Raw genomic sequence first — 13635 nt, forward strand, 5'->3', positions numbered from 1 at the left:
TAAGCACTTACTCTGTGTCAAGTACTGTTCTAAGCAATGAGATAGATACAAGCTAATCAGGTTGGACATAGGCCCTGTCCCACATGGAGCTCATAATCTTAATTCCCATTTTACAGATGAAGTAACTAAGACCCAGAGAAGTTAAGTTACTTGACAAGGTCACACAGAAGACAAATGCAGAGCCGGGATTAGAACCCACGTCCTTCTGAGTCCCAGGTCTGTGCTCAAGTGTTTTGGAGAGTATAATGGAGTTAGTAGTCCTCAAGGAGTTTACAATCCAGTGGAGGAGAAAGAAGTTAAAATAAATTACAGGTAACAGAAACAACTATGTACATAAGGACTGTGTTGGGGGTGGAGGGGTGTGGGGGGAGGACAGACAACAAAACAAAACATATTAATAAAATAAAATAGATACAATAGATAAGTACAAGTAAAATAAATAAATAAATAGAGTAATAAATATGTACAAGCATATATACATATATACAGGTGCTGTGGGGAAGGGAAGGAGGTAAGACGGGGGGGATGGAGAGGGGGACGAGGGGGCGAGGAAAGAGGGGAGCTAGCTGATTGCCCAAGCTGCATTGGTGCTGTGAGAAGGAAGGAGACAACATGGTCCCTGTTTTAAAATATTATGGAGGCCTCTGGGCGGATCATAAAGCATGAACACAAGTGCCTAAGAAAACACACACTTAAGGGAGAGAAATGATTTGAGGCATTTGTAGATGGGACTAGAACTATGCAGAAACAATCTGGAAAGCTTCATAGAAGTGGATGTTAGGCAGAGATTTGAAAAAAATGAACTGGGTGAAGAGGAATGAGGAGAGTATTATAAGCAGGGGAGTGGAGGTGGGAGAGTCGTATATGGAGAAGGAAGAGAGCGGGTTAGTTTGGCTGGAGCAGAGGGCTCAAATGGGGTGATAGGATGGATAGATAGGGAGTCGAAGTTTGCTGGATTCGATGCAATTGGAGGAAGGAAAATACTGAAAGCAGAGGACGTGTGAACTGAGAGATGCCAATGGAAGAAATTCAGGCATAGCTGAGATAGTTTGGGGCTGAAATGTTTCCCCTAGTATTAGTCAATCAGTCATTCAATACAGTCTTTATTGAATGTTTCCTCTGTGCAGAGCAGGGCTTTGGAGAGCATAATAAAGTTAGGAGACATGTTCCCTGCCCTCAAGGAGCTTACCACCCAGCAAGAACTATGACCAATTCCAGATATGACCAATTCCAGATAATATGGAGCACTTTCTAATAGCTTCATAAACTAGATATTCCCAAGGGGCAAATTCTTCTCATAGTGGGATGCCTGATAAGTCCCTCTCCTGCTTTGGATCTCAGTTTCCTTGATTCCTCTTGGGAAAGAAACAAGGCCACCTGGCAGGGAGATTGTGGTACTAAATTGGTCAGTTGATCAAGGAGAGGAGGTAGAGGCTGTAATCTAATGGATACAGCATGGGGCTGGGAGTCGGGAGACCTGGGTTCATTCACTCATTCATTCTATCATATTTACTGAGCGCTTACTGTGTGCAGTAAATATCAAAAATCTCCAGTGGCTACCAATCAACCTGCACATCAGGCAGAAACTCCTCACCCTCAGCTTCAAGGCTCTCCATCACCTCACCCCCTCCTACCTCACCTCCCTTCTCTCCTTCTACAGCCCACCCCGCACCCTCCGCTCCTCTGCCGCTAATCTCCTCACCGTACCTCATTCTCGCCTGTCCCGCCATCGACCCCCGGCCCACGTCATCCCCCGGGCCTGGAATGCCCTCCCTCTGCCCATCCACCAAACTAGCTCTCTTCCTCCCTTCAAGGCCCTACTGAGAGCTCACCTCCTCCAGGAGGCCTTCCCAGACTGAGCCCCTTCCTTCCTCTCCCCCTCGTCCCCCTCTCCATCCCCTCATCTTACCTCCTTCCCTTCCCCACAGCACCTGTATATATGTATATATGTTTGTACATATTTATTACTCTATTTATTTATTTATTTATTTATTTATTTATTTATTTTACCTGTACATATCTATTCTATTTATTTTATTTTGTTAGTGTGTTTGGTTTTGTTCTCTGTCTCCCCCTTTTAGACTGTGAGCCCACTGTTGGGTAGGGACCGTCTCTATATGTTGCCAACTTGTACTTCCCAAGTGCTTAGTACAGTGCTCTGCACAGAGTAAGCGCTCAATAAATACGATTGATTGATTGCAGTGCACTGTATTAAGTGCTTGGAAAGTACAATTCAGTAATAAAGAGGGACAAATCCTGCCCATTCCGTGTTCTGATTCCAACTCCCCGACTTGACTGTTGCATGACTTTTGGCAAGTCTGTGCTTCTCTGTGCTTCAATTTCCTCATCTGTCAAATGAGGATTGAGTGTCTGTTCTCCCTCCCTCTTAATAATTATAGTACCTGTTAGGTACTTTCTATGTGCCAAGCACCAAGTACTAGGGTAGATACAAATTAATCAGGTTAGACAAGGTCCCTGTACCACTCTCAATCCCCATCTTTCATATGTGATAACTGAGGCACAGAGAAGTGTAGTGACTTGCCCAAGGTCACAGAGCAGCCATGTGGCAGAGACAGGATTAGAACCTATATATGACCATCTGACTCCCAAGCCTGTGCTTTCTTCATTCATTTGGGTATCATCTGCATAGAGGTGGTAGTGGAAGCCTTGAGAGTGAATGAGTTCTCCAAGGGAGTGGGTGTAGAGGAAGATTAGAAGGGGACCCAGAATTGAACCTTGAGGAACCCTCATGCTTAGGGGGTTGGAGGCAGAGGAGGAGCCCACGAAGGCAACTGAGAATGAATGGCCAGAGAGATAAGAGGAGAACCAGGAGAAGACAGAGCCAGTGAAGCCAAGGTTGGTTAAAGTTTCCAGGAGAAGGTGGTGGTTCACAAGGTCGAAGGTGGCTGAGAGGTTGAGGAGGATTAGGATGGAGCAGAGGCCATTGGATTTGGCAAGGATATCATTGGTGACCTTTAAGAGGATGGTTTCTGTGGAGTGAAGGGGATGGAAACCAGATTGGAGGGGGTCAAGGAGAGAACTGGAAGAGAGGAATTTGAGACAGCAATGTAGACAACTTGTTCAAGGAGTTTGGAGCAGAACGGTAGGAGGGAGATGGAGGGATAACTGTAGGGAGCCGTGGGTCCAGAGAGGATTTTTTTTAGGATAGGGGAGACTTGGGCATGTTTGAAAGCAGTGAGGAAGAAGAAAATGGAGACCAAACAGTTGATAATGGCTGTTAAGGAGGGCAGAAGGGAAGGGGAGAGAGTTTTAATAAAGTACCAAGGAGTGGGATTGGATGTGAAGGTGGAGGGGGTGGCTTTTGAGAGGAGGCTGGAGATCCCCTCTAAAGGAGGATGGGAGAGTTGAAAAGGAGGCTAGAAGGGGGAGGGACTCAGGAAGGGCAGGGATGATTTTAGGAAGCCCACACCTGACAGTGTCTATTTTCTTAATAAAATGGGTGGTCAGGTCATTGAGGGCAAGAGATGGGGGAGATGGGGGGACAGGGGGCCTGCGGGGGAAGTTAAATGTCTGGAGCAACTGGTGAGGGCGATGGGCATGATTGTCAATAAGGGTGGAGAAATAGTTTTGCCGGGCAGAGGAGAGGGAAGAGTTGAAGCATGCAAGGATAAACTTGAAGTGGACAAAGTCAGCCTGATGTTCACCTTCCCTGCCCACAAGTAGCTTGCAGACTGAGGGAAGCAGCATGGCCTAGTTAATAGAGCACAGGTCTGTGCGTTAGAAGGACCTGGGTTCTAATCCCAGTTCTGCCAGTTAATAATTATGGCACTTGTTAAGCACTTACTATGTGCCAAGCACTGTTCTAAGCACTTGGGTAAATAAAAGGTAATCGGGTTGTCCCACATGGGGCTCACAGTCTCAATCCCCATTTTACAGATGAGGTAACTGAGGCAAAGAGAAGTGAAGTGGCTTGCCCAAGGCCACACAGTGGACAGGTGGCAGAGCTGAGATTAGAACCCATGACCTCTGACTCCCAAGCCTGGGCTCTTTCCACTGAGCCACGCTGCTTCTCACTTGTCTGCTGTGTGTCCTTGGGCAAGTCACTTAATTTATCTGTGCTTCAGTTACCTCATCTGTAAAATGGATAGTAAGACTGTGAGCCCCATGTGGGATAGGGAGTGTGTCAAACCCTATTAACTTATGTCTATCCCAGCACTTAGCACAATGCTTGACACAAGGTAAGTGCTTAACAAATACTATTATTATTATTATTATTATTATCATTATTACAGGATGACCACCCAGATCACAGTCCTTCATCTTCCCAGCCTCCCAGGAAATGACTCCCCCAGCTCTTTGCTCCACTCTGTAGGGCTCCAACTGGTTTCCTGTGTTTCCTGGGCCCAGCCTTCTATCTTCCCTCCCTGTAAGAGGAAGAGATAGGACGAAAGGGGGTGGGAGGGAAGCAGGCAGTGAAGGGGGTTTGCTCAGCAGAACTAATCTCCTCCATTATCTAAATCCCTTTCTTCTTCCATAAATCCTTATCAACAAGAGATCTAAATCCTTGAATCCCTGCTCTGGTACCTGCCCTGCCCAACAGAAGCAAAGCAGTTCCTTGGTCCATTTCTCCATAGTGGGAAAGAGAGAGAGGGGTCTTAGGGGGCCTCAGGACTTGGGACTGGACTTAGCCCAGGGCCAAGTTATCTCTTAGCAACCCTCACCCTCCCATGATACCCTCCAACCCAGCATTAAGGCCTAAGGGGACAGAGGTGGGAATTCACATTCTGAGCTAGCCCTCTCTTATAGTTTTATTATGGACCTCAATAATAATAATAATAATTGTATTTGTTAAGCACTTACTGTGTGCCAAACACTGTGCTAAGCAGTGGGGTGTAGACAAGCAAATCGGGTTGGACACAGTACATGTCCCACCTGGGGCTCACAGTCTTAATCCCCATTTTACATATGAGGTAACTGAGGGTCAGAGAAGTGAAGTGACTTGCCCAAGGTCATCCAGCGGACAAGTGGTCCGGCATTAGAACCCAGGTCCTTCTGAATCCCAGGTCCATGCTCTCTCCATTAGGCCACGCTGCTTCTCTGTAGTATATATAATACTATATATAATAATATATAATAATATATTATATATAGCTATATAATATTATCATAATTGTGGTATTTGTTCAGTGTTTACTATGTGCCAAGCACTGTACTAAGTAGTGAATAAGTATAAACTAATCAGATTGGACACAATCCATGACCCACACAGGGTCTCACAGTCTATGGAGGAGGGTGAAAAGGTGTTTAATTTTATAAGGAAACTGAGGTACAGAGAAGGGTTTTTGTTTCTTTTTAAATGTTTTTTTATTAAGTCCTTACTACGTGCCACAGTACATGAGTCCCACGTGGGGCTCACTGTCCTAATCCCCATTTTACAGACGAGGTAAATGAGGCTCAGAGAGGTGATGTGGCTTGCCCAAGATCACACAGCAGACAAGTAACAAAACGAGGATTAGAACTCAGGTCCTCTGACTCCAGCTACTGTTCTTTCCACTAGGCCTCACTGCACCTCGAGTTAAATGACTTACCGAAGGTCACACTGTGGGTAGTGTCTTCTGGTTCCAAGCATCCCTGGGCCTCCAGGTTGGGTCAGGATGGTGTTTGGAAGTCAGACTTCTATGCCCCATATGGGGGCCTGACCCTCTTCCTTCTCCCTCTGGTCTTGTTTTCCTCAGACACGAAGTGGATTCACTCTTCCACTCTCAGGAGCTGGGCAAGAAACAATTGAATCAAGTCCCTCAGGGAAGAGACCATCTGTCATGCTCCTTCCTCACAGCCTTGAGACACCTTTGGAAGGAGGTAAAATTAAATGGGGTAAGAACATTTTGCCTCAACTGTGCAGAGGCTACTAGCTCCATACTCCACAACACTTCTTAGGTAAATTGGGAGATTGGGAAAGTCTGGCTCCTATCCTACTGCTGTCGGATGGGGTGGCTCGAAGGTGATTCCCAGAGAACAGTTATCATGGTCAAGGGGAGGATCCAGAAAGCAGAAGTCAGAATGATGAAAAGTTCGGAAAATAGAGCCTAAGAGGAAAGGTTTCAAGAAAGTAGGGTTATCCAGCCTAGAAAAGAAAAGTTGAAGAGCTGACCATGATGATGCTGGGCTTTCCTGTTAAGGAAGATTGAGCCTAGGTCCAGTCACAAAGACTTTGGGATGAAGAAGCTGGAGGCAGGAATTGTGGATAGGGCTGATAAGCACAGCACCACTCTGTTACACCTTCCAACCACTGAGACAGGGGGATCAGTTAATGAAAAAGAGGCAGGGGAGTAGCACGTTACAAAGTGCGTGCAAAAATTTGGTGTACAAAACATTTTTACGGCCAAAGTGATCACAGCATAATAGCAGTAACAATAGTAATGATAGTAATAGTAATAATATTTGGTGCTCACTACATGCCGAGCACTGTGCTAAGCACCGTTGGAGGGACTACCATCCTTCCCGTCTCACAAGCCCGCAACCTTGGTGTCATCCTCGACTCCGCTCTCTCAGTCACTCCTCACATCCAAGCCATCACCCAAACCAGCCGGTCTCAGCTCCGCAACATTGCCAAGATCCGCCCTTTCGTCTCCATCCAAACCACTACCCTACTCGTTCAAGCTCTCATCCCATCCCGTCTGGATTACTGTATCAGCCTCCTCTCCGATCTCCCATCCTCATGTCTCTCCCCACTTCAATCCATACTTCATGCTGCTGCCGGATTGTCTTTGTCCAGAAACGCTCTGGGCATGTTACTCCCCTCCTCAAAAATCTCCAGTGGCTACCAATCAATCTGCGCATCAGGAAGAAACTCCTCACCCTGGGCTTCAAGGCTCTCCATCACCTCGCCCCCTCCTACCTCACCTCCCTTCTCTCCTCCAGCCCAGCCCGCACCCTCCGCTCCTCTGCCGCTAATCTCCTCACCGTGCCTTGTTCTCGCCTGTCCCGCCATTGACCCCCGGCCCACGTCATCCCCCTGGCCTGGAATGCCCTCCCTCTGCCCATCTGCCAAGCTAGCTCTCTTCCTCCCTTCAAGGCCCTACTGAGAGCTCACCTCCTCCAGGAGGCCTTCCCAGACTGAGCCCCTTCCTTCCTCTCCCCCCTAGTCCCTCTCTCCATCCCCCCCATCTTACCTCCTTTCCTTCCCCACAGCACCTGTATATATGTATATATGTTTGTACATATTTATTACTCTATTTATTTATTTATTTATTTTGTACATATCTATTCTATTTATTTTATTTTGTTAGTATGTTTGGTTTTGTTCTCTGTCTCCCCCTTTTAGACTGTGAGCCAACTGTTGGGTAGGGACTGTCTCTATATGTTGCTAACTTGTACTTCTCAAGCGCTTAGTACAGTGTTCTGCACACAGTAAGCGCTCAATAAATACGATTGATTGATTGATTGACGACAGGTATTTCTTCCCCATTTTTCAGATCAGGAGACAGACACAGAGAAGTTGTGGCACAGGGCTGATGCTGTGCAATAGCATCATAGATCAGCACATGGTTGCCAGGGTGGACCACCCTATAAGCCACCATGTTCTATGCCACCCATCTTAGCCAACTGGTTTTTAGACTTAGTAACTGTCAATCAATCAATCAATTGATAATATTAATTGGGTATCTACTGCATGCAGACCACTGTACTAAGTGCTTAGGGGAATACAACAGAGGTAGTGGCAACAAGCTGTCTTCAAGGAGCTTACAGTCTAGTGGAAGAGACAGGCATTCAAATAAATTATAAATAGGAGGAAGTGATAGATTTGAAAGATAATGAGTAAGGAATGGCTAAATGGGCAATGCTGCAGTAGCGAGATTGGTGGGAATCCCTAAAGGCTTAGGTGATTCTGAAGTGCTTCATTGGCAGTAGTAAGCTATAGAGAGGGAAGATGCAAAATCAATCTGGGAAGACTTCCTGGAAGAAATATGATTTCAGAAGAGTTTTGAAGATGGGGAGAAAAGTGGTCTTCTGAATTTCAAGGAGGTGGGGGCTGTGGCCAGAGAGAAGAGTTGGGGAGAGTTCCAGCCAGGAGGACAACAAGAGGTCAGCAACAAAAGACAGGAGAATGAGGCAGGGTGAAGAGATTGGTTTAAGAGGAATGAAGCATACAATCCAGAGGTTCCATGGGTGTGTGTTATATTAATTAATTAATTAATAATGGTATTTAGTAAGCGCTTACTATGTGCAAAGCACTGTTCTAAGCGCTGGGAAGGTTACAAGGTGATCAGGTTGTCCCACGGGGGACTCACAGTCTTAATCCCCATTTTACAGATGAGGGAACTGAGGCACAGAGAAGTTAAGTGACTTGCCCAAAGTCACACAGCTGACAATTGGCAGAGCCGGGTCTTGAACCCATGACCTCTGACTCCAAAGCCTGTGCTCATTCCACTGAGCCACACTGGTTCTAAGCAGCCTTATATATTTCTGCCTTCAGGAATATGAAGATTTTACAGGGAGGGAATGCTGACCAGGTGTCCTGTTGATTCCGCTGAGGACTAAATAAGAGGAAAAGAGCTTAAATTAAAGCAGGATAAATGTTGATTGGACATAAGAAAGAACTAGAGATAAAATATGTAACTAGGGTATGCAAGGAGGACGTTCAGTCTCCATTCCAGAGGATTTCTGAGAAGAAGCAACTTTTGTGTTCAGAAGTGAGAAGCAGCATGGTGTAGTGGAAAGAACCCAGGCCTGGGAATCAGAAGACTTAACTTTTCTGGGTGTCACTTAAGTCACTTAACTTCTCTGTGCCTCAGTTACCTCATCTGAAAATGAGGATTAAATCCTACTCCTAACTTCTTGGACTCTGAACCCCAAGTAGGACAGGTTAACTTGTATCTTCCCCAGAGCTTAGAACAGTGCTCAGCACATAGTAAGCATTTAAGAAGTACTTCCCAAGTGCTTAGTACAGTGCTCTGCACATAGTAAGCGCTCAATAAATATGATTGAATGAATGAATGAACAAGTACCATTATTATTATTATTATTATTATTATTATTATTATTATTATTATTATTATATTATTTTACTGACCATGAGGCCTTTTCCATGCCTATGACTCTGGCTGAGGATATCGATGAGAAGATCGACACACCCTTACTTAATTGTTAAATTAAGTAAGGATTGGTCATGGTTGTAATTCTGGTATACGTTAAGAGCTTACTATACACCAAGCACTATACTAAGCCATGGTTTTGTCTTGGTTTTATACAGTGTATTCAGATAGAGTCCCTGTCTCGCATGGTTGAGAAACAGTGTGGCTTAGTGGAAAGAGCCTGGACTCGGGAGTCAGAGGTTGTGGGTTCCGATCACTTATCTGCTTTGTGACTTTGGGAAAGTCACTCAACTTCTCTGTGCCTAAATTACCTCATCTGTCAAATGGGGATTAAGACTGTGAGCCCCACCTGGGACAACCTGATTTCCTTGTATGCACCCCAGCGTTTAGAACAGTGCTTGGCACATAGTAAACTCTTAACAAATACCATCATCATCATTATTATATTGTAGTATTTAATCCCCATTTTTACAGATGAGAGAAAGAGGTACAGAGAAGTTAAGTGACTTGCCCAAGATCACCCCACAGGTAAGTGGGAGAGCCAGGACGAGAACCCAGGTCTCCTGACTCCCAATCCTGTGCTATTTCCACTAGGCCAGGCTTTATCTCAGCATAATACAGATTATGCTAGTGGCTTTGTCCCAAATCAAACCTATCTCTGTTTTCATCTCTGACTCCTTAAATGCCAATTTTTATGAAGCTTTTCTCGAGGACCTGGGTTCTAATTCCAGCTCTGCCACTTATGTGCTGTGACCTTGGGCAAGTCATTTAACTCCTCTGTGCCTCAATTACCTCAAGAGGATGGGGTGAGCCATTTGTAGGATATGGACAGTGATAACTTATTCTGATACCATGCGCTTAGTACAGTGCTCTGCACATAGTTAGCACTCAATAAATATGATTGAATAAATGAATGAGTTGGCACCTGTCCACATGTTTTGTTTTGTTGCCTGTCTCCCCCTTCTAGTCTGTGAGCCCATTGTTGGGTAGGGACCATCTCTATATGTTGCCAACTTGTACTTCCCAAGCGTTTAATACAGTGCTCTGCACACAGTAAGTGCTCAATACATACGATTGAATGAATGAATGACAGTGTCCAACCTGTTTAGCTTGTAAGAGAAGCAGCGTGGCTCAAAGGACAGAGCCTGGGCTTGGGAGTCAGAGGTCATGGGTTCTATCCCCAGCTCTGCCACTTGTCAACTGTGTGACTTTGGGCAAGTCACTTAACTTCTCTGTGCCTCAGTTCCCTCACCTGGAAAATGGGGATTAAGACTGTGAGTCCCATGAGGGATAACCTGATTACCTTGTAGTCCCCCACAGCGCTTAGAACAGTGCTTGGCACATAGCTTAAAGTGCTATGTGCTTATAGTGCTTAAAAAATGCCATCATTATTATTTTTATTATTATTACCCCAGCACTTAAGCCCTTTTCCAAATACCATTTAAAAAACAAATAGCAGTCCTTTGCCTAATTTCTTCCACTAAGGATGTTCTGTCTCTTTCCTCTGCCTCACTGTAAAAACATGATGAAGAATAGTCTCAAAATTCCATGACCATTGGGAACAAAGAGGCCATCATCTATTCTTGACCAGCTGACCTAAAGCAGGGGCAGCAGAGCCCAGTTGGAAGAGCTCGGGACTGGGAAATTGGACATCCATAATTTTAATCCCAGCTCTGCCACCGGCCTCCTGGGGACAATCCATCAGTGGTATTTATTGAGGCTTACTGGGCACAAAGCCCTGTACAAAGCTCCTGGGAGAGTCAATAGGGTAAGTAGACATGATAAGTCACTAAATCGCTCTGTGCTTCAGTTTCTTCATCTGTAAAATAGGAGTCTGCTCATCCTGTTTCTTAGACTGTGAGTCCCGTGTAGGATAGAGGCTGTGTCTGATCTGATTATAATAATAATAATGATGGCATTTGTTAAGCCCTTACTATGTGTGAAGCACTTGAATAATCTTTCGTCTACCCCAGAACTAAATAAAAGTCATTCTTGTTTCCGGATAATCTTGTGTCTATCCCAGAACTAGATAAAAGTCATTCTTGTTTCCTCTTGGAATTCCTTCCAGCTCTAAGTTCCAAGGGAGGATTTCGGGGCCAGAGCTGATATTGTGTCTGATCTTTTCCTCCATACAGAAATCCATTCTATAGAGCCATATTGCGGCACTTTCAAGTTTCCGGACATCTCCCAGTGATTGTAACAACTCTACACTGGGCTGACCAGCTGACCTTAGGTAGTTAGAAGGTCAATCATTAATAATACTAATGGTGGTATTTGTTAAGCACCTACTATGTGCAAAGCACTGTTCTAGGCGCTGGGGGGGGGAATACAAGATGATCAGCTCGTCCCACGTGGGGCTCGTGGTCTTAATCCCCATTTTACGGATGAGGTTACTGAGGTACAGAGAAGTTAAGTGGCTTACCCAAGGTCACACAGCGGACAGGTGGCTGAGCCAGGATTCGAACCCAGGACCTCTGACTCCCAAGCCCATGCTCTTTCCACTGAGCCACGCTGCAAGGCCTACTTCCTTGAACTGGTTCCAGAGGACACCTTCCTCCAGCCAGGTACTGTCAGAGAGGGGAGTCAGGGACCTTCAGGGGTTTGACAGAGTTTGGACAGAATCACTGAGGCCTCCACGTACCTTCCCATACCTGGGAAGCAGGATGGTGTATTTGATAGGTTCACGGGCTTGGGAGTCAGAATAATAATAATAATAATAATAATAATAAATTATTGTTTCTAATAATAATGAAAATAATGATGGCATTTATTAAGTGCTTACTATGTTCAAAACACTGTTCTAAGCGCTGGGGAGGTTACAAGGTGATCAGGTTGTCCCACGAGGGACTCACAGTCTTAATCCTCATTTTACCGATGAGGTAACTGAGGCACAGAGAAGTTAAGTGACTTGCCCAAAGTCACACAGCTGACAAAAGCTCACCTCCTCCAGGAGGCCTTCCCAGACTGAGCCCCCATTTTCCTCTCCCCCTCCCTATCCTCCCCACCTCCTTCCCCTCCCCACAGCACCTGTATATATGTTGGTACAGATTTATTACTCTATTTTACTTGTACATATTTACTATTCTATTTATTTTGTTAATGATATGCATCTAGCTTTACTTCTATTTATTCTGATGACTTGACAGCTGTCCACATGTTTTGTTTCGTTGTCTGTCTCCCCCTTCTAGACTGTGAGCCCATTGTTGGGTAGGGACCGTCTCTATATGTTGCCAACTTGGACTTCCCAAGCGCTTAGTCCAGTGCTCTGCACACAGTAAGCACTCAATAAATACAGTTGAATGAATGAATGAATGAATGAATGAAGTGGTGGAGCTGGGATTTGAACCCATGACCTCTGACTCCAAAGCTCGGGCTCTTTCCACTGAGTCACGCTGCTTCTCATGGGTCACGGGTTCTAATCCCAGCTCCACCACATGTCTGCTGTGAGACCTTAAGCAAGTCATTTCAATTCTCTGTGTCTCTTCTACCTCATCTGAAAAATGGGGATTGATACTGTGAACCCCACATGTGACAGGGATTGGGTTCAACTCTATTTGCGTGTATCCACCCCAGCGCTGCTTGAGAAGCAGCATGGCTTATTGGAAAGAGCCCGGGATTTGGAGTCAGAGGTCATGGGTTCAAATCCCCACACCACCAATTGTCAGCTGTGTGACTTTGGGCAAGTCACTTCACTTCTCTGTGACTCAGTTCCCTCATCTGTAAAATGGGGATTAAGACTGTGAGCCCCCCGTGGGACAACCTGATCACCTTGTAACCTCCCCAGCGCTTAGAACAGTGCTTTGCACATAGTAAACACTTAATAAATGCCATTATTATTATTATTACATTATTACAGTACCTGGCACAGAGTAAGTACTTAGCAAATATCATCATCATAATTATCATTATTTCCTCTTTAGCCTGGAAGTCATATCCCCTGACCGGGGCCTAAGACCTGATCGGGTCCTTATCCAGCTCTTTTCGGGTGGTTTTCTTAAATGCTCTGGCAACTGCTGGAGGCCAATCCAGCTTTACAGAAGTGGAATTGAAGCTTCTGAATTGAGCTGAATTTAGAGAAGCTGAACCTGATCACCTTGTATCCTCCCCAGCGCTTAGAACAGTGCTTTGGACATAGTAAGTGCTTAACAAATGCCATCATTATTATTATTACTATTCACAGAGCAATTCCTGGCCACTTGTTGCTCTTTTTAACCTTATAGTAACAGTGATGGTGTTTGGAAGCAGCATAGTGAGTAGATAGAGCACGAGCCTGGGAGTCAGAAGGTCATGTGTTCTAATCCCCGTTCCACCACTTCTTTGCTGTGTGACCTTGGACAAGTCACTTTACTTCTCTGTCCTCGGTTGCGTCATCTGTAAAATGGGGATTGAGACTGTAAGCCCCAGGCTGAGCCCCCCTTTTCCTCTCCTCCTCCCCATCCCCCCCGCCCTACCTCCTTCCCCTCCCCACAGCGCTTGTATATATATTTGTACAGATTTATTACTCTATTTATTTTACTTGTACATGTTTACTATTCCATTTATTTTGTTAATGATGTGCATATAGCTTTAATTCTATTTG

This window comes from Tachyglossus aculeatus, chromosome 27 (assembly GCF_015852505.1).
Source record: "Tachyglossus aculeatus isolate mTacAcu1 chromosome 27, mTacAcu1.pri, whole genome shotgun sequence".
NCBI lineage: Eukaryota > Metazoa > Chordata > Mammalia > Monotremata > Tachyglossidae > Tachyglossus > Tachyglossus aculeatus.